Source organism: Melitaea cinxia, chromosome 15 (genome assembly GCF_905220565.1).
Source record: "Melitaea cinxia chromosome 15, ilMelCinx1.1, whole genome shotgun sequence".
Classification (NCBI taxonomy): Eukaryota; Metazoa; Arthropoda; class Insecta; order Lepidoptera; family Nymphalidae; genus Melitaea; species Melitaea cinxia.
In genome coordinates this window covers 11,080,482-11,099,443 of record NC_059408.1, presented here as the reverse complement: position 1 = coordinate 11,099,443, position 18,962 = coordinate 11,080,482, and the positions used below count along the sequence as shown (strand labels likewise).

The window sequence follows — 18,962 nt, the reverse complement described above, 5'->3', positions numbered from 1 at the left end:
AAATTCTCGTTTAGAATTAAAGTTTAATCTCCACTAATATAGCTCGCAATAATTTATTTAATTTGAAGTTATAATGGTGTTAAGTGAGGTGAAAAGATAGCGGGAACTACATATAATATAATTTATTCTCAAAGTGGGCAGTAGATAAAATAAGTTTGGGAACCCCTGGTCTATAGTATCACTCAGAGAGGTTGTAATCGTTTATTTAAGTCTACACATAATCGCCATGCTAATACATTGTTGATCTTGCCTACTATTTTTGTATTTTTATTTAATAAAGGAAATATTGCCGATATCAAAGTAAATAGACAGACAAGACAGGTCTCATACTAATAATAATAATAATAAATTAGTGATCAGTTGTTTATATAACGGGAATACAATTACGTTGTTTTATAAGCGTGTTAATGACGGGCCATGTTGGCAGTGTCAGCCGATTACTAAATCAATCGCCATTGTCAATGACAGGTGTTAATAATGGAGGTCACGAGCGCGGAACTTGTGATCGCTCGTGCTGGGATTGCCGACTGATTCATACCGCATACGGTTGCAATATGTCAATGAAAGTTGGTACGTCAATTTTTTTATATAGCTAATAAAAACAACAATTTCGTTAAGAGTTGTTTTGGATTTGTTATTTTAGTATATACAGTATCTTTGTTTATACTTTAATTCAGATATATCGGTTTGAAACATAGTAATTGTTATTTCATATTTGACTTATTACGTATTTTATCTATTCTTCTTTATTTTGACCAAACTAATCAAATTTTAAAATTCAAAAATAGCCAGTATTATTATTATATTTATTTAAAACTCTTCGAAATCGGATTTTTCTGAAAGTTATATCTTATATCTTACTATAATTAAGCTATGGATAAACTCAAGCTGTTAATGTTTTCGAATTTGATTGATTCACGTCCATAAAACGGCCTACGTGAACAGTTTTCTTATTAACGCTTGGTTACGAACGGTTTGATTCATTGCTGATAAAACAAATGCTTATGTTAATTCTTACACTTTTGTTTGGTCTGCTTTGTATGTATATTCGAGGTTCACGCGACGTGTGACACGTATACACAGGCCCTAGATGATGGTTTTTATTATTCTATAAAAATATATTTTAATATAATTAAATTTAAGTTATATAAAATGTTTTTGTTAATTTTACAATCACAAGTTTATGTATTCGTTGTTTAGGCAGTATATAAATTAGTAAAATTTATATAGTAATTGTGTAATTAATTATAGTTAGCACGTTAAATAAATCGTAAAAATTTGTTCTTAACAAAATGCATTTTTGTTAAGAAATTAGGTAAGTTAAATGTTTACTTCATGGTACGATAGTTATACGTTTTTAAATTAAACGTGCATATTGCAATTGAATAATATAATTTAAAGCATTAATTTAAATAATTACAATAAAGTTGTCTTTTACCTAACCGAATGACGCAAACGTAAGACACCGGTATTTCCCGAGTTTTTAATGAATAGCACGTTCTAGTAAAACTAAACGTTTGATAGTAGTTACTTGTAGGACTACGATGACGTTGTTTTGAACGTTAAAAAGGAAAAATCCAGTGTGTATTTACAATCGTTGAAGTATTATAGTATTTTAAATAAATAAATAAATATCTTATAACATATGCACACGGTCGTCTGTTCCTATGGTAAGTAGCTTAATGCTCGTGTTATAGGTAACAACCAGCTGATATAGCTATATACGTTTTTTCATAAAAATAAATACAAATATTATACCCAGACTCAGGCGGGAATTGAACCCACAACTCGCGGAGCAGAAAGCAGGGCCACTAAAAACTGCGCTAACGAGCTATGTACGTTTTTTGTTCTTCTATTTATTAACACATACGTGACAATGTAGTTCTATCCATGTTTCTTCGTAGAAATTGTACTTCTATGATGATTAGTATGTACGTCATACGAAAATTTTATTAGTTAAATCCGAATAAATAACGTCATAAAGACTAAAACTCTATCGTCGTCATAGAAATTTTGAATATTTGTTACAATGAAAAGTTTTGAGTCATCGAAACTTTTTTGTCGCAAAAATACCTAATTTATTTAAGTGTGTAAATGTATAGAGAAGGCTATCAAAATATCTTAAATGGAAACTTTGATGGTTTATCTTCTAGTTCCAATTGAATTTAAATAGTATACAAAAATAAGAATAATACAAAAATAAGTGTTGTAGTGATAAAATGAAATACTTTTTTTTAATCTTTTATTTGATGAAAGTTTAATCACTTAGTGATTATGTCACCCCCGTAACAGAAATTATACAAAATGACAACAACAAAAACATAGCCATGAGTAAAATTATTGTTAGTTAAAAAATAATAATAATGAAATACTTAAGAGGTCAGAGTTAGTTATTTAGTATTGATTTATCAATTTTTGAGAGATTTTAGATTTTACATCAGCAAATAACTTTTTAATAAATTTTGATATAATTATTGTCATTATATTTTTTTAAAGATTTAATAATGTAGTCCAAAAATTATTAAAAAAAATAGCTGAAAGTTCAGTTACATACATACATACATACATACATGTGGGATTATAGTGAAGTAAACGTTTTAAGTGATATTTCTTTAATTAATTTTCGGAACAACAATCATTACGTCTAACCTCGAATTACATTAAGTGACAGCTCCCCTGTGTTACCACTCTTACAAAAACTAATCCTCTAGTAAAGAAATGTACAGATACAAAATAAATTTTAAAATTTAAATTATCTATCTTAACATACCACACGGTCATCCTGCTTATTCATCTGACCCAGATGTGTCGGAATCTTGACCCATCCATCGCTTCATCAAATCAGCGGAGCTGGTGGTATTAAACGGACCTTCACCATGACCAACTTTCCTCACTTCATACCGGTCATTCCGTTTTTTCTGGACCACTTCATAAGGCCCCAAAAATTTAGGGTATAACTTGCTTCCCTGTGTGAACTGGGTTCTCTTAATGGCAACTAAATCACCAATGTCATATTGATTAGCCTCTTTTCTGTTTTTATTGTAGCTTCTTCTGTTCTCATCTTGTATTTTTTGTATAGATTCTTTTGCCTTCCGTCTAAGTTCAGATCTTTTCTCACTATAACTTGCAATGCTCTCTTCCTCAATTAACTTTAGTATCTCATCATTTTTGTCTTTCATCTTTACTCCAATGAGCAATTCAAATGGCGTCATTCCAATACTTCTTTGAAAAGTACCATTTATGGCACGTTGAACAGCTGCGACATTACGATACCATTTGGTAGGATCGGCTATACTGAGTTTGCTTAGAACTTCAATAATAATCTGATGAATACGTTCTACTTGTCCATTTCCTCGAGGTTGACCAGTAGTGATAGTATAATGAACAATATTCTCTTCCTCACAGTATTTTTTGAATTCATTCGACGTGAACGCAGCATTTCTATCGGATATGATTCTGTGTGGTGCTCCAAATGTTTGTTGCTGTAATGTTAGTTTGCTCAAAGTCTCTTCGGTTGTTAATGTTTTGACTGGATAAATCCACGTAAACTTGGTAAAACCGTCAACAATCGTTAAAATGTACTTGTAATTCTTATTTGTTGAAGTAAGTGGACCAAGATGATCTATATGATACGTAGACAATGGTACATCACCTTTGTCTAATGGATGTAAGAGTCCCTCTTTCTTTCCTCTTTTATGTGAAATCAATATGCATTCTATACAGTTATCTATTACTTTTCTAATTTTTCTTTTAAGATCTTCAATAAAATATTCTCGATTAATTAATTCTTCAGTCTTTTCAATAGAAAAATGTCCCGTCTCGTGATTCTTCTTTATAACGTCGTATTGCATCTTCTTCGGTACTACAATTAGTTTTCTTCCATCTTTCTCTTTGATAAGTATTCCATTTTCGATAATGTAGTCTTTAAAGGGTTCTTTTTCCAGGATTCTTTTTAAAAGGTCAATCTGGGCGTCTTCTTCTTGTGCTTTCTTAATACGAAGAGTAGTTTCAGTTAGTATAAAGCAAACAGGATGTCTGCTCAAAGCATCTGCGTGTTTTAATCTTGAACCTGGCCTATGTTCAATCATATAGTCGTACTCTTCTAGTAGTAAGGCCCAACGAGCAACTCGTGGAGGAAGGTCCTTCTTCTGTAGCGTCATAGTTAATGCGGTACAGTCCGTCACGATCTTAAACGGTATACCAAGTAGGTAGACCCGGAATTTCTTTATAGCTTCCGCTATTGCTAAAATTTCTAAGTAGTAACTATGATACTTTTCTTCTGTAGGTGAAGTCTTTTTACTCATAAAGTGTACTGGATGCATCTGGTTATCCTCTGGATCTCTTTGTAGGAGTACAGCTCCAAAGCCTTTCGCACTCGCGTCTGTGTGTAGTTCCGTCTCATAAGTAGGATTATAGATGGATAGGACTGGTGAACTACATAATATGTCTTTGAGCTCTATAAACGCCTTCTCACAGTTTTCATCAAAGCAAAATTCCACATTCTTCTTAAGTAAATCGGTAAGTGGCCTGGCTATTAAAGAGTAGTTTTTTATAAATTTCCTAAAGTAGCCGGTGAGACCAAGAAATGATTGCAATGATTTAATATCTTTAGGTACTTTAAATTTTGAAACAGCGTTGACTTTCTCCTTTGATGGCTTGACTTTCTTATTACTGATGATATATCCTAAATATTGTATCTCCTTCTTCATAAAGTGACATTTTATCCAATTGAACTCCAATCCAAATTCTTCAGCTCTCTTTAGTACTTCCTTTAATTTTAAAAGTCCTTCTTCTTCAGTCTTCGAGGGTATAATTAAGTCGTCGAGATAAGCGAGAACAACACCTTTAGAAATAAAGTCTTGAAAGATGTTGTTAATAAATCTTTGGAATACGGATGGTGCTGTGCAGAGTCCGAATGGCATCTTTGTAAACTGGTACTGTCCTTGAGGGGTCACGAAGGAGGTGTACTTCTGACTATCTTTGTGGACGTTCACCTGCAGGAATCCGTTTCGTAAGTCAAGTGAAGTAAATAGTTTTGCATCCTTTAAACGGTCTAACTGGTCTTCTATCAATGGTAGCGGGAATCTTTCCTTTATTATCTTCTTGTTCAGTCTCCTGTAATCAATACACAATCGATATTGACCATTCTTCTTTTTAGCTAAAACAACCGGACTTGCAAAATCGGAGTTACTGGGTTTAATAATTTTCTGCTCTGTCCATTCTTCTATCTGTTTGTCAACAATTTCTTTTTCCAGAGGTGATAATCGGCGTGGTTGTTGGTAAATTGGGGTTTCATCGGTAAGTACTATCTTCATTTCAACATTACTTTCTTTCTTAGCTTCATTAATTTTGTATTCTTTAATAATCTTTTTTATATTTTCAGAAAACACCGTGTCTCCTATGTTCAAGTCGTCGTGTAGATTGTTCTCTTCGGTTAGCAGTGTAAGATGTGTTATCTTTTCTACGGTAATTCCATCAGATGTAAAATTAATATTGAGATCGTGCAATATTGGATTGCCAAGAATTAAGTTGACAGGTATGGTTTCGTCTTCTACTACATGGAGAACTGTGTCAATAAAACAATCATCTATTTGTAATTTTGCTGTGAAATATCCCTCCGTATTTATTTCCTTTTTTCCAATTCCAGTCAGACATATTTTAGGATTATTCTCGTATTTCGGCTTATCATCTTCAAATATTTTTAATTGAGAAGTCTTTATTAGGTTTACGTCACTTCCGGTGTCAATTAATGCCGTCATCTCAATCCCATTGATCTTAATCTTCTTAAAAGGAGTCTTTTCTTCTTTATCATTGTGGATGTTTAGAGTTTTCTTCGGTTTTCCTAGGCATTCGGTACCTTTGTGGCCATATTCATTGCAGCGAAAACATTTAACTCCTTTCTTACAAGCTGGTGCAAGGTGATCTGTGTCGCCGCAATTGAAACACCTTTTAGTCATTGATTTACGTCCTATAACGGCAGCTGATGAACTTGCAGTCACAGAATTATTCTGTCGGGCACTATTCTTACTATCAATTCTTTTTCTTAGATTACTATAGGAATCAAGCTTAGCACGGAACTCCTTTATGTCTCTGGCGCCGTACAATATAGCTTTATTTGTTTCAGAATCACGAATGCCATCAATCACATATTCTATTAAAGCATCATCTTCTACACTGGCATGTAAAGCTAATTCCCTCATATGCAGAAAATATTGTTGGAATGTTTCTTCGTTTTTCATTTTTCGTGAGGCTAGCTTCTTATGGACTATAGTGCTATTTAACTTGGGACTAAACTCGTCTAAAAGATATTTCTTTAGAGTTTCCCAATCCTTCACACTGCCTAGTGATCGTAAAAATAGTCGTGCAGTTCCACCAAGTAATCTTTTTCCATAAACAAGCTTCTCAATCTTAGACCATTCCATTACATCAGCCGTGTCTTCAAATTCCTGTATCCAGCTCGAAATTGGATATGTATCATCACCGGTAAACGTTATCATAGATTTTTCTAAATCACTGAAGGATATCTTCGATCCAGATGATCTAGAATGTTCTTCGTCTTCTTTATCTTTTTTCGGTGGCATTTTTCGTCTTTAATAAGCTAGTAATCAAAATTTCACTATTTATTTAATTTTATTTTTTCTTCTTTAATTCTTCTCTTCGTTCTTCTTAATGTAATAAAATTTTAATTATAGCTTCAATACGTCTTCTTAAATCTTCAAACATCGGTATAAATCTTCATAACAAATATTCATAATCGTCTTTCATAATAAAAATATCATGACGCAATATCGGTGTGTCGCATGTCGGTAGGTATAAGTTAGATTTACCTTTCGATTCTTCGATATTATCTCGTAATCTTCGTCGTTGATCACTTTTAAAACGATAGACGATCACATCCCGGACGAGCCCCCAATAGTTGTGGGATTATAGTGAAGTAAACGTTTTAAGTGATATTTCTTTAATTAATTTTCGGAACAACAATCATTACGTCTAACCTCGAATTACATTAAGTGACAGCTCCCCTGTGTTACCACTCTTACAAAAACTAATCCTCTAGTAAAGAAATGTACAGATACAAAATAAATTTTAAAATTTAAATTATCTATCTTAACATACCACATACATACATACATATAATCACGCCTTTTTCCCGTAGGGGTAGGCAAAGACCACTTCTTTCTACTTGCTACGATCCTGATTGTTTCGCTTCGTCCACCTTCATTATTCCCTTCATACATGCTCTTCGGTTTAGGGTGCTCTTGACCTGGTCTTTTTTCAAGTCGTCCCATATTTGGTCTCGTAAAGTCCGCATTGGTCTACCCTTTCCAACCCTTCCATTCACACTCGCCTTATACACTTTTTTCGTCAATGTTCTCTCGACATGACCAAACCATCTGAACATACCTTTCTCAATTTTTGTCACCACACCTTACCGATTTAAAACTTAAATATAAATAATGAAATAGAAAAATGTAGATACTATGTATCTAATTATAATAAAATTATAACATTAAGAGTTGATCTACGAACAAATTTTTAAAAACAAATAAATTATTTCATCATTATCATCATTACAGCCTGTACAGTCCACTGCTGGACATAGGCCTCCACAAGTTTACGCCATAAATAACGTGAACTCATGTGTTTTGCCCATAGTCACCACGCTGGGCAGGCGGGTTGGTGACCGCAGTACTGGCTTTGTCGCACCGAAGACGCTGCTGCCCGTCTTCGGCCTGTGTATTTCAAAGCCAGCAGTTGGATGGTTATCCCGCCATCGGTCGGCTTCTTAAGTTCCAAGGTGGTTGTGGAACCTTGTTATCCCTTAGTCGCCTCTTACGACACCCACGGGAAGAGAGGGGGTGGCTAAATTCTTTAGTGCCGTAGCCACACAGCACACAACACACATAAATTATTTATTAGGCAAATAAGACTGATAAATTTTGTATTGATGAAAATGACTCCATTAAGAAAATATCGTAAAACGTAAACAAAGAAATTATTTAATGGAAAAATACGTTATTTTTTTACACTATACCTGTTTCATTATTTGTTTTCAAAATTAACGATTATGTTTAAACTCGTTAATCTGTAACAGACTATAATTGTATTTGCTCGCAAACGAAAAAAAAACTGACTTCAATTACATCGACGACTAATACAACGTAGATCGACGAAAAAATAGTCAAGTAACTACGCGTTATTAAAGATTACTCAAAAAGTAGTTATCAGATTTCGATAAAATTTTAAATTTACATGATAAACATCAGCTTTCGATTAAATTAAAAATTACCAAAATCGGTACACCCAGTAAAAAGTTATTGCGAATTTTCGAGAGTTTCCCTCGATTTCTCCAGGATCCCATCATCAGATCCTGGTTTTCTTATCATGGTACCAAACTAAGAATATCCCCTTTCCAACAAAAAAAGAATTATGAAAATCGGTACATCCAGTAGAAAATTATGCGGTATAATACAACGTAGGTTGACGAAAAAAGCGTCAAGTAAAAACGCATTATTAGATATAACTCGAAAAGTAGTTGTTAGATCTCAAATAAATTAAAATGGGACCAAATAACACACACCACCTTTCGATCAAAAGAAAATGTAACATACATAAAAAAAAAAATACAGTCGAATTTGAACCTTCCCCTTTTTTGGAAGTCGGTTAAAAAGTGTAATGTACCACTATTGGTTTAAGGCCTTTCTTATGAAATGAAGCTCAATCTGCCACGCTTCATCGCGTATGGATACACTACTTGCTTCATATTTTTTTATGCGGTGTTATTTTACCGAAGGGATAGAGATTAATTTTTAAATTGATATCCACGATGCTATTCCAAATTGAAACCCTAGATCAACGACAGGCTTTACGAAAGGATTAATATAGATTATGAAGAAATGATCTCTATTTTTACTACAAGTGTAATGAGGTTTTTAATTATATTTGTCATAGCATTTCAATAAATTGCGTTTTAATTTAAACTTCAATCAGTTAAGGTTTCGATAGATGAATAATTGTAAATACAACGTAAGTAGACGAAAAATATTAACAAACGCACTAGTCGTTATTGACGATTTTCGACGGCTCTCCTCGAGTTCTCTGGGGTTCCATCATCAGAACTTATATATCTTCTTTCCATCAAAAAAAGAATTATCAAAATCGGTTCATATACGACGAAGTTATCCCCTAACATACATATAAAAAAATATATATTCGATCGAATTGAGTAACCTTCTTCTTTTTTGAAGTCGGTTAAAAACGTCGTAATTAGCGTTTAATTAAGGAATAATTTATTACTATAAAATAATGTGCCTCTATAATACTGCTGTTTTGTAAATGTCATTGTCTTTATATTTAAAATGTGACTAATATAGTATTTATCTTTTCATAATATTATGATTCATACGTCACGTGACAGTTTACTATGATTTGCTTAGTTTAATATAAATACATACTTTTGTTTAGTCGAGCTATGTATAAAGTGTCAATTATTAAACATTTATGCTGATCTACAACAGTAATTTCCAAACTGTGGCAGGTATTCCCTGGGGGTAGGTACGCAAGGGACCATTCTTAGTACGCAGAGTCTCGATGAGAGTCACGTACCCCAGCAGGCCTAGCATGCGCGCCACGACAAAATTATCTCTACCCCTTTTCTCGTATTATCTCTCTATGTCTACAGTAGCTAACATGCGTGCACGCGATACTCTTCTCGTTACGTCAATAGAAGAGATAATCATTAAATTTTAGTGATCTGTGATATTTATCTCTACGGAAGCTAACATGACATCGTAATTTTGTCGAATTTTGTCGTTTTAGGAAGAGAAACTTCTCGTTTTCAATATTATCGACGAGAAAGACGATAAATAAAAAATAAATAAAACCGGGTGCCTATTTTTTGTATACCATGGCGTTTCCCTATTATAATTATATAATTTCGGTATACGAAGAGCGGGAAATGCGAAAAGTCGAGTGAAGTGTGCCATATAATGACACAAAAAACGTATTTGCGCCCTGTTGCTTCTTATTCTAAATAATAATAATAATACTTTATTTCAGACCAAAGTATAAGTCCATATTGGGTTAGTACAACAAGACAAGACAACATTCAGAATAAAAAACAAAACAAAATTATATTAAAAAAATCAATAAGTAAAAATAAAATTAAATAGAATAAAAGTAAAATCAATAATAAAAAAAAAAATAAAATTCAAAAATTCAAAAAATTTTAAAAATTAAAAAAAAAAAGAACAATGCGTGATAGAATTACAATTTTCTAATGTGCGACAAGATATAAAGCACAACACGAGCATATTGTTTTACATATATAATTAAATTCATTTACTTATGCCGTTTTATTTTCCATATTAGATTTTTTAAATTAGATATACACTTTTTATCTTAGCCAAAAGGCCGAGAACATTGTTAAATAAAACATGTGTCACTCGTTTGAAATTATACAAACGTTGGCTCATCCCGGTTTGGCACGATTGGTCAATAACCTTGTAAATTCAACTTTACGACATAAGAAATAAGAATGATATTCAGTTGTGATTATGGTTGATAATGTTTCTCTACTCGACAAGGCGAAGTCTTCGGAAGAGAATTTTGTCTCTCGTAGTGCGCATGTTAGGGTAATCGAGAAAATACTCGATGTAGACATTATCTCTCTCTCTCGTCAAGAGATATCTCGTTGTATGCATGCTAGGCCGGCAGGTGTAAATAATAAATATAAAATATAAAAAAAGATAAGTATTATAATTAGCATAATAAACATTAATACAAACTTAGAAGTAGATTTACTGGGATTAAGGTGGTTTTACACTAGCAGGTCAGGTGTGTATCAGGACAAGAATATAAATTTTGTTCGTGAACCAGAAAAGTATATAATTATGCAGATGTCGCTAGTTGGTGCAATCCCAACACTTGCGTTTTCAAGCTTTTAACTATATTTTACAGTTATTATTATTCGCTTTGATTGTATGGAATGAAGCTTAGAACTTTATCTTGTCTTGGTATATTAGGTAATAAATATTTTTGATTACTTATAATCCGAGAGATTATAAAACTTTTTTATGATGGACACCGCTATTCATAAGATAGCACAATAAAAAAACTTTTGGAACAGCTCCTTGTAATTATCGCTTGTTTACCTACTTATGCGTTTTACACAACGATTGCATATCCATTAAGGGATATTGTACATTAATACATGTTACACTGTATTTTTTAACCGACTTCCAAAAAAGGAAGAGGTACTTAATTCAATTGTATATATATTTTGTAATGTATGATACCTCAGAATTTTTGACTGGGTGGATCGATTTCGATGATTTTTACAAGATTTATTATATTTTTAGGTTCACCTGTATGTTTGTATGTTTGTAACCAACTCCTTTGGACTTCATTTTGACCCATTTCAAACATTCAGATTTCATTTAAATTTACTAGACTTATCGATTATGACAATACACTAACTTGATAAGATTATTCCTTTTTAGTTTGGTTTATTTATAAAAGCGTTTTTTTTAAATTTTTTAAACTATTATTTATTTTAAATCGAAAGTTGATGCGGTCATGTGGTTCCATTTAAATTTAATTGAGACCTTGCTTTTCGAGTTATATGTAATAATGCGTATTGACTTGACTACTTTTTCGTCGATCTACGTTGTATTATAAACACATAACTTTTTAATGGGTGCAGTGATTTTGTTGATTTCTATTTTAATTCAACGCTGAGGCTTGTTTTAATGGGACCACCATTTAAAGTTTATCGATATCTGATGACTTTTTTTTTGAGGAATCTTTGATAACGCGTATTCGACAATATTTTCGTCTACTACGTTGTATTACTTGTCGATGTAATTGAAGTCGGTTTTTTTTTCATTTGCGAGCAAACAAAATTATTATTAAAACTAATAGTTTTTCTACCGTTATTAAAAATTAATAATTTTGCTTAATTCATCCACGTCTCGCCTCGTCAATGTAAAATCACCATTGGAAACAATAATTACGTGGTAATAAAATGCTAATAAGATAATTGTACGTGTATTACTGTGTTAAAACACATACTCAAATAGGTACTATTACTACTGGTATTATTTTTTTTTATTAAATCCTCATTTAAAACATTTTAAAATAGCAAGTTATTCGCAATCAGCCTATACCATTCCACTGCTGGGCATAAGTCTCTTTCTCCATATATAGGAGAAGGATTAATGGAGAGAGTATTACTAGCTTATACTAGTCATAACAGCTATATTTGGTTTTATATAATCTGTGCAAGAAAATTTGGTAACAGCAGAATAAATCCTGATCAAAATCTAGAGCAGCTCGTCAGGGGAAGTATCTCAGAATATCACAGGTAATACTGTATAATACTGTTAAGTAGTGTTGTGTTCTTGTGGTGAGTAAGGTGGCCAGAGCTCATTGGAAGTTGTTGTTGCAGGCGTAGGCTATGGTAACCGCTTACCGTCAGTCGAGCCATATTTATGTTTGCTGATCTAGTCGTAACAACAAAATAGTTATATTATATATATCTATACTATAAAAGTGTGATCGAATGAGTGGAACGGAATTAGTTAGTGAAAAAAGGAAATTTTTACTTTAGTCGTGTGGTCTAAAGCACACTCGCTCTAGGATTCGCTTAGGATTCTAGAGTTGTGGTGATTATACCGATGTATGTTAAAAAAAAAAGATATACCTATATATATGGAATAACAAAAGCACGGGCATAATAAGTCTGTGGATATATCACTAAAATAAAAAAAAGCACACTCGTTTTTTTTTCTTCTGAGATATACTTGTACTACATCTTGACTCTCAACCTGAGGCCTAAATTTTATTTACATGTAAGAACATGTAAATAAAATTTAGGCCTCAGGTTAAATTAATTTCAATCTATGTCAACAAAGGAAAAAATATTTAATTTAATTGTTGAATAAGTAAAGTCAGTAAAATAACTGTTTAATTATCAAGTGACATCCACTATGAGTTTGAAAAAAGGATTTGAGATTAAGGGAAAAGAAAATATTTGATTAACGATTAATCATTAACAGACATTTATTTGCAAATAGGGATGTTGTAAACTAATTCTAGGAATAAAAAAAAATGGTTTCTCTACACTTACATTTAAACGGTACGGTTTCCTGGTCATATATTGAATAATGATAGATATAAATTCAAACACACATAAATATAACAAAAATTATAATTCGTCAACTATTTTCGACAAACGTTAAATAAATAGAATCTAGCCGAAGTTAATAGGAACCGGACAAGTTAAATACAGTTCAGCTTGAGCCGTAATTGAAAATGTATTAGCGCTTATGAAAAGTATTCCGATAATGATTTTCACGAGCGTCGAACGCACTCGTGCTCGCAGCTCGCTCCGAAGCCGAACAACCCACTTCATTTTGCGGTCCAACTATCCACTGTTCCTAATTTTGTGCGTTCGGACATGAAATTAAAATCGGGTTAATGTATAAATGAGATATGCACTTAATAAATATTTAATTAGGTGTCTAAATAAAAGCGCTCCGCTCATTCGGGTTGCGGTTCCCGATAAAACGTCATGTAAAATAATGTAGTTCGTGATAGAGAAAAACCGCGGCTCTTTGTGTACATTATATAATATTCGTCTACCCACAATATTGGTAAATTACGTTTTATATATGTTGCTAATTAATTTGGGTCGCCGATTGAAAATGATAATTTAACAATAAAATTGTTCTTTTCATATTGATTGTTGGTAATGTTGTAGTTTTATAGATAATGTTTTTGTCGCGGCAATAATTACTTCAGTAGGTACTTGGTAGTTATGAAAGCCGTTAGCTGTTAACATACAGTCATAGGCACGGACAGGGAGCCTAGGCCTGCCGCTGACGTGGGATAATTACCGCCTCCCTCCAGCCCCACCCTGTAGGTAATGTCACATTAACACCCTCAACGCGTGGAACTGTCAAAACATCCAACGGAGCTGTTTAACGAAATTGCATTGAATGAAAACGATTAAACGAAATTCATTAACAATAAAAACAGTATTTTTGATGGCATTCTACATTAATATTCTTAACTATTATGTACTCAATTAACTTAGATGTACTCAATTAATCGTGTGCTTATGTGTTATTGATTGCTAGGATGTGTAAGAAAAAATGTCTAATAAAATGACATCTACTCACACAGAGCACCACGAAGTATAATTATCAAATTCAGTTAGTAAAGTGATTTAAAAGAGTTAATATTATTTGTAAACATGTATGTACGAACGTACAAAGATATAGTTACTGCAAATATATGTATAACAACAAAAAATATTATGCTCTAACTACGAAAAAACGAAATAATTTTTTTTTTACGCCACGTCAGTGTTTGATGACGAATCCGATATAATTTAAAACAAAATTTAGTTTTGACAAAACCATACAAAATATGTTTTAATTTTTTTACGATAATTTCTTAAAAAGCACAAATACGATTTAGCGTTTGAGTTGATTCGGGAAATTCACGCATTTCCGCTCACTAGATTGAGGCACATTATACGAGTATTACATTAAAGCATTGTTATTTTGTAGTGAAATAATTATTTATGAGCAAAATTACAATAGGTCGTCAGGCGCGACGCGTCGAACGCAAACACATGAACCAATCAAGGGCGTTGATTAGGGTGGCGGTAATTAGCCTCCTTTGATCAGTTCTTGTTACACACATTTCATGCAAACTTTGTGGTAAATTACTATTATTGACCCGAATTACCTTTGACGTAGCCGTATTACCGAGGAGGCTTTAAGAATTTTTAATGCTAAGTAAAAAATAACATAAGTTATTTTATTATGTCACGATAACTACAATATCTGATTATTATTAATAATAACAACAATACAGTAATACGGCTGGGCGTAGGCTATAATCTAAATATTACTAGTTTATAAGAGACTAATTTTTCATGTTTAATGTAAAATAGAAAATATATTTGGATATTGTTCATAAAAGTTATATAGTTCTTACTAAAACACATATTTTAATATCAATATCAAATCGAATCGAAATAGATATCGTTGAGAAGTTTTCTCACTAACACAGATATAATTTGCTTTGAGAGACAGGTATGAATAAATTTTAAAAATGACAAAATAGTTCTCGGAAAAATGCCGCGTCTCTACGCGAAGCTTACGCAGATTAAGAGCGCTATTTTAGGCTCTACTTACTGTCCTTGAGTTCAAGCTACAAACTGTACAATTATATAAAAAGATAATTCTTGTTTAATCAAAACGAAGAAACGACATCTCAAAGGCTGTTACATTAGTATAGAATTAGTGTTACTTTATTTATTAAAAAAATTTAATATTTATTTAATATTAATATACTAGTATTATTATTTTTTTTATCTAAGAGAAGATTGTTAAGATATAACCTATTTTGGAACTCTTAGAATTAAACAGTTTTATGGAATTGAATATTTTTGCAGATGTTTCTGTGCTTATTTAGTGCTATTAGAATAATAAAGATATAATAAAATGAATGTATAATAAAAATGATTCGCCGAAATGTGGCTTATTGATAGGTACAATGAAACCTTTTGCAGCCAAAAGAGATCACTTCGAAAAGCTTTATATATTTTTATGGTTTTATATTATTGTATTAAACTAACACACTGTAATAGTGATAAATGTTACGTGCAATAGAAAAATTTTTTTTTTTTCTTTTTAACAATATTTAGGGCAAGACGTACATACATAATTTCCAAACAAATACATTTGTAGGATAATTTAAGATATTGTTTTCTTTTTTGTTTGTTTTGTACAAAAGAAAATAAAAAAGAACCGACATATTCACGAAAAAATAATATAGTACGAAGTTTGCTGGGTCAGTTAGTTTACTATAAGCAAATAAATACCCTCATATAGACTTATCTACATGTAATATGAATTTGTCATAATCATGTATGATATTGCACACGTCAGTTTAAATTTACTAAAAAAAAGTAATACCAATAGCCGTGAATACTTTCCTGAAGCTTTATAAATCACATTAAGCTCCCATAAGAATATTCTCACCCCTCGCCGGTCGAGATTTACTCTTTGTTTTGTAAGTTTTTGTTACTGATCATTTACATCGTAACGCGGCGTAATTCGATACATCCTGTGCTTGACGGCCCTCGATGAAGGCTCGATTTTTATTATAAAGTGCTCCGAATCACAACAATCCTTAGCCATTTTAAAATTTCGTGAGAAATTTCAAATAAAAGTTAAAAACATATTTTAAAAATAATTTGATATAGTAATTGTAATAAAATTTCCATTAATTATTAATTTTAATTTTGAAATAAATATAATATCGTGTCTTGACTTCACTTTTGTTGTTATCAAATATTTAAATTAAGATTTTTTTTACCATTTTTTTTTACTTTTAGAATGTTTTATATTAAAGTATACAGATTTGAATTGAAATAGATAAATGATAATTATAATAAATTATTAATACATCTGTAATTCTAATCTGGGCTAAAAAAATATTGAAATAATATTCATTACAATATATATCTATTACAAGAAATATTATCAAAAAATAATATTCCTTAGATTTGAATAAAGTGGCTATATCGTCATTAAAGGTTGAAAACGTTTTTATTACACCCTTAGTTATACAATGTCACAGAAAAACGAAATAAAATAGGTACGTAAAAGTTATGACACTATATACATTTTTAAAGGATATTTAAGATACCTTCTAATCACTTATTAGTTAAAATCGTTACTATAGTTGTCACAGTTCCGTCGTTTCGATCCGCTAATTAGCGTATAATGACAGATGTCATGGCTAATGATTGAGTAAGTACATAAAGTAAGGCTTTATAAAGCACAAACGGTAATATTGCCCGGTTCAGTGCGTCGGATTCCTAAGACACGTTCACTGTGGGTAATGTAAGTTGTACAGACTAATGCGAAGCCATGAAAGATGATGTTTATGTTATAGATTATTGTTATTAGGTTTTTCTTCTTAAGGAACATTATATTATGTTGCTTTTGTGCTGTTGGTTTAAAACAATGACTAATTTATAATATACCTACTTAATGCTAAAATTAATGAATTTTATTCTGATCTGTATACGACAAAAAAAAATTTAATAAGCTTAATTAAAAAAATAATATTGATAATACTGACAAATGATACTGACAAATGTGTCATGTAAATGCCATGTATTGTCCACATATTCTCTACTTTTTTAACGAGAAGAAGTCATTTTTTTATTTTTTATATCTATAATTATATTAAGTATTATTAGCTATTACTTGTCTATAATTTTCAGACAAATCATTCTTTGCGAGGTCATGCTAGTAAGTAAATAAGTATAACTACATTATCATTTAATCGCTTCCGCTACTATCCGCTCTCAGAAGCTCGCTCGTGTCGTAACCACAACGAAGGTATTGTTACAGGGAATGGATCTGGCCGATTGACGACCGTTGATACAGCCGGTCGCGCGCGTAACACTATACCCTGAACACGAGATCCGCGGGCTAGCATTACCTATCACATCTCGGCAGTCGACACATACCTAGCGGCACTGATTCTGTTCTGTAAACTAGCATATTGCGTTACATTATTAATTATAACTATATTTATTGTTACGTTATAATAATAATAATTTAAATATAGAAAAAATAATATGTATACTGTGTCATATTAAAATAACTCTAAAATTTAATGTGTATTTGAAAGAACGCAACCTGGGTTGTTTGACTGAAATACTGCAGGTAACTTAGATTGCAGGGAAGAGAAATGGTATGGTTTCTCCGATAATCTGTATTTTTGAATGCATGAATGCAATGAATTAGCTAGACAAAAATGAAATGTTCACAAATTTCTTGTAAAATTGTCCATACGTTTGTGTAATCGGCATTTAGTAAAATAAAGCGTGTCTTTAGATCAGCTTATACACTCCAGTAAAAATTATTATTGATTGAAAATTGTACGTATGCTATAATTTGATACCAATTATTTAATAATTTTTTTATTTACATTCTCACTATTATTACTGTTTAAGGGGAAAACTGCCTTTAAGCTGTCTACTGTGAAAAAATTACTATGAGTACGTCTTGTTTATTTTTATAAGTAAAATAATGATTCTAAAGTAATAAAGAATTTCAAATGAACAAAACCGTATATGTTCTCTTCTTCATGTTCTGTCTAAATTAATTGCCGAAAAAGTAATTGAATAAGATTGCGGCAAATTACCAGTAGAAAATTTACAGTGAGTGGTGACTGTATTGCCCTGAACGAGCTTCTCATCAACATTTCTGTGCAGACCAGCGCTCATGCTCTTTCAAAGAGATAATTAAATTAGTATCGCATCAGCTAACTCCGGTGCACCTATTTAGGACTAAACTTTTAATGTATTTTTATATCCAGTTCATGAAATTACCGGTTTTAACTATGCAGTTAAATGGTTAATACAAAAAATGCATTCGTACTCGGAACACAAATTACGGCAAACCATATTAATAATAATTTTTTTCATAAACAGACTACCGACAGAAGGTATTCGAGCAACACGTAGAACAATAATTGATTGTATTGAGTATGATGAACACCTCGAAATTGTATCAGACAATGTCGGGGGCGATTATGAAATTTGCATCTCCCTCACTCGTTTACGATTGAAAGAGAAAAGAGTTTACACGGTGCTATCCGATATACTTTTTCCTTTAAAGTACGTGATTCGGTGTGTTTTTTTCGTGGGTTGAATTATTTGTAAGGTTTCGTTATGTGTTGCTCATTACGCTACACGCTCGTATCCTGCCGGCAGCGACCGCAAATGCGAGACATTACGCCGTGTTTCGATCCACCTGACCCTCGAAGATGGAGCAAACTTATATTACTAAATCGAGAGATCAGTAGCCAATTGCATTAATGGGCCGATGTAGATATGAAAAATTGTAATAGTTGAAAACGGAAGT

General features: G+C 31.9%; 1 protein-coding gene and 1 long non-coding RNA gene across 2 annotated transcripts in view; one reads left to right on the top strand and one right to left on the bottom strand.

Moving 5' to 3' along the window:
• LOC123660473 (protein lozenge-like) overlaps window positions 1-18,962 on the bottom strand; it is a 58,786-nt gene that overhangs the window by 3,576 nt on the left and 36,248 nt on the right. The gene's annotated exons all lie outside the window — the stretch shown is intronic.
• Window positions 402-8,960, top strand: LOC123660476. The gene is made up of 2 exons (XR_006744203.1): window positions 402-570; window positions 8,698-8,960. It is a non-coding gene; the product is annotated as an uncharacterized LOC123660476 (long non-coding RNA).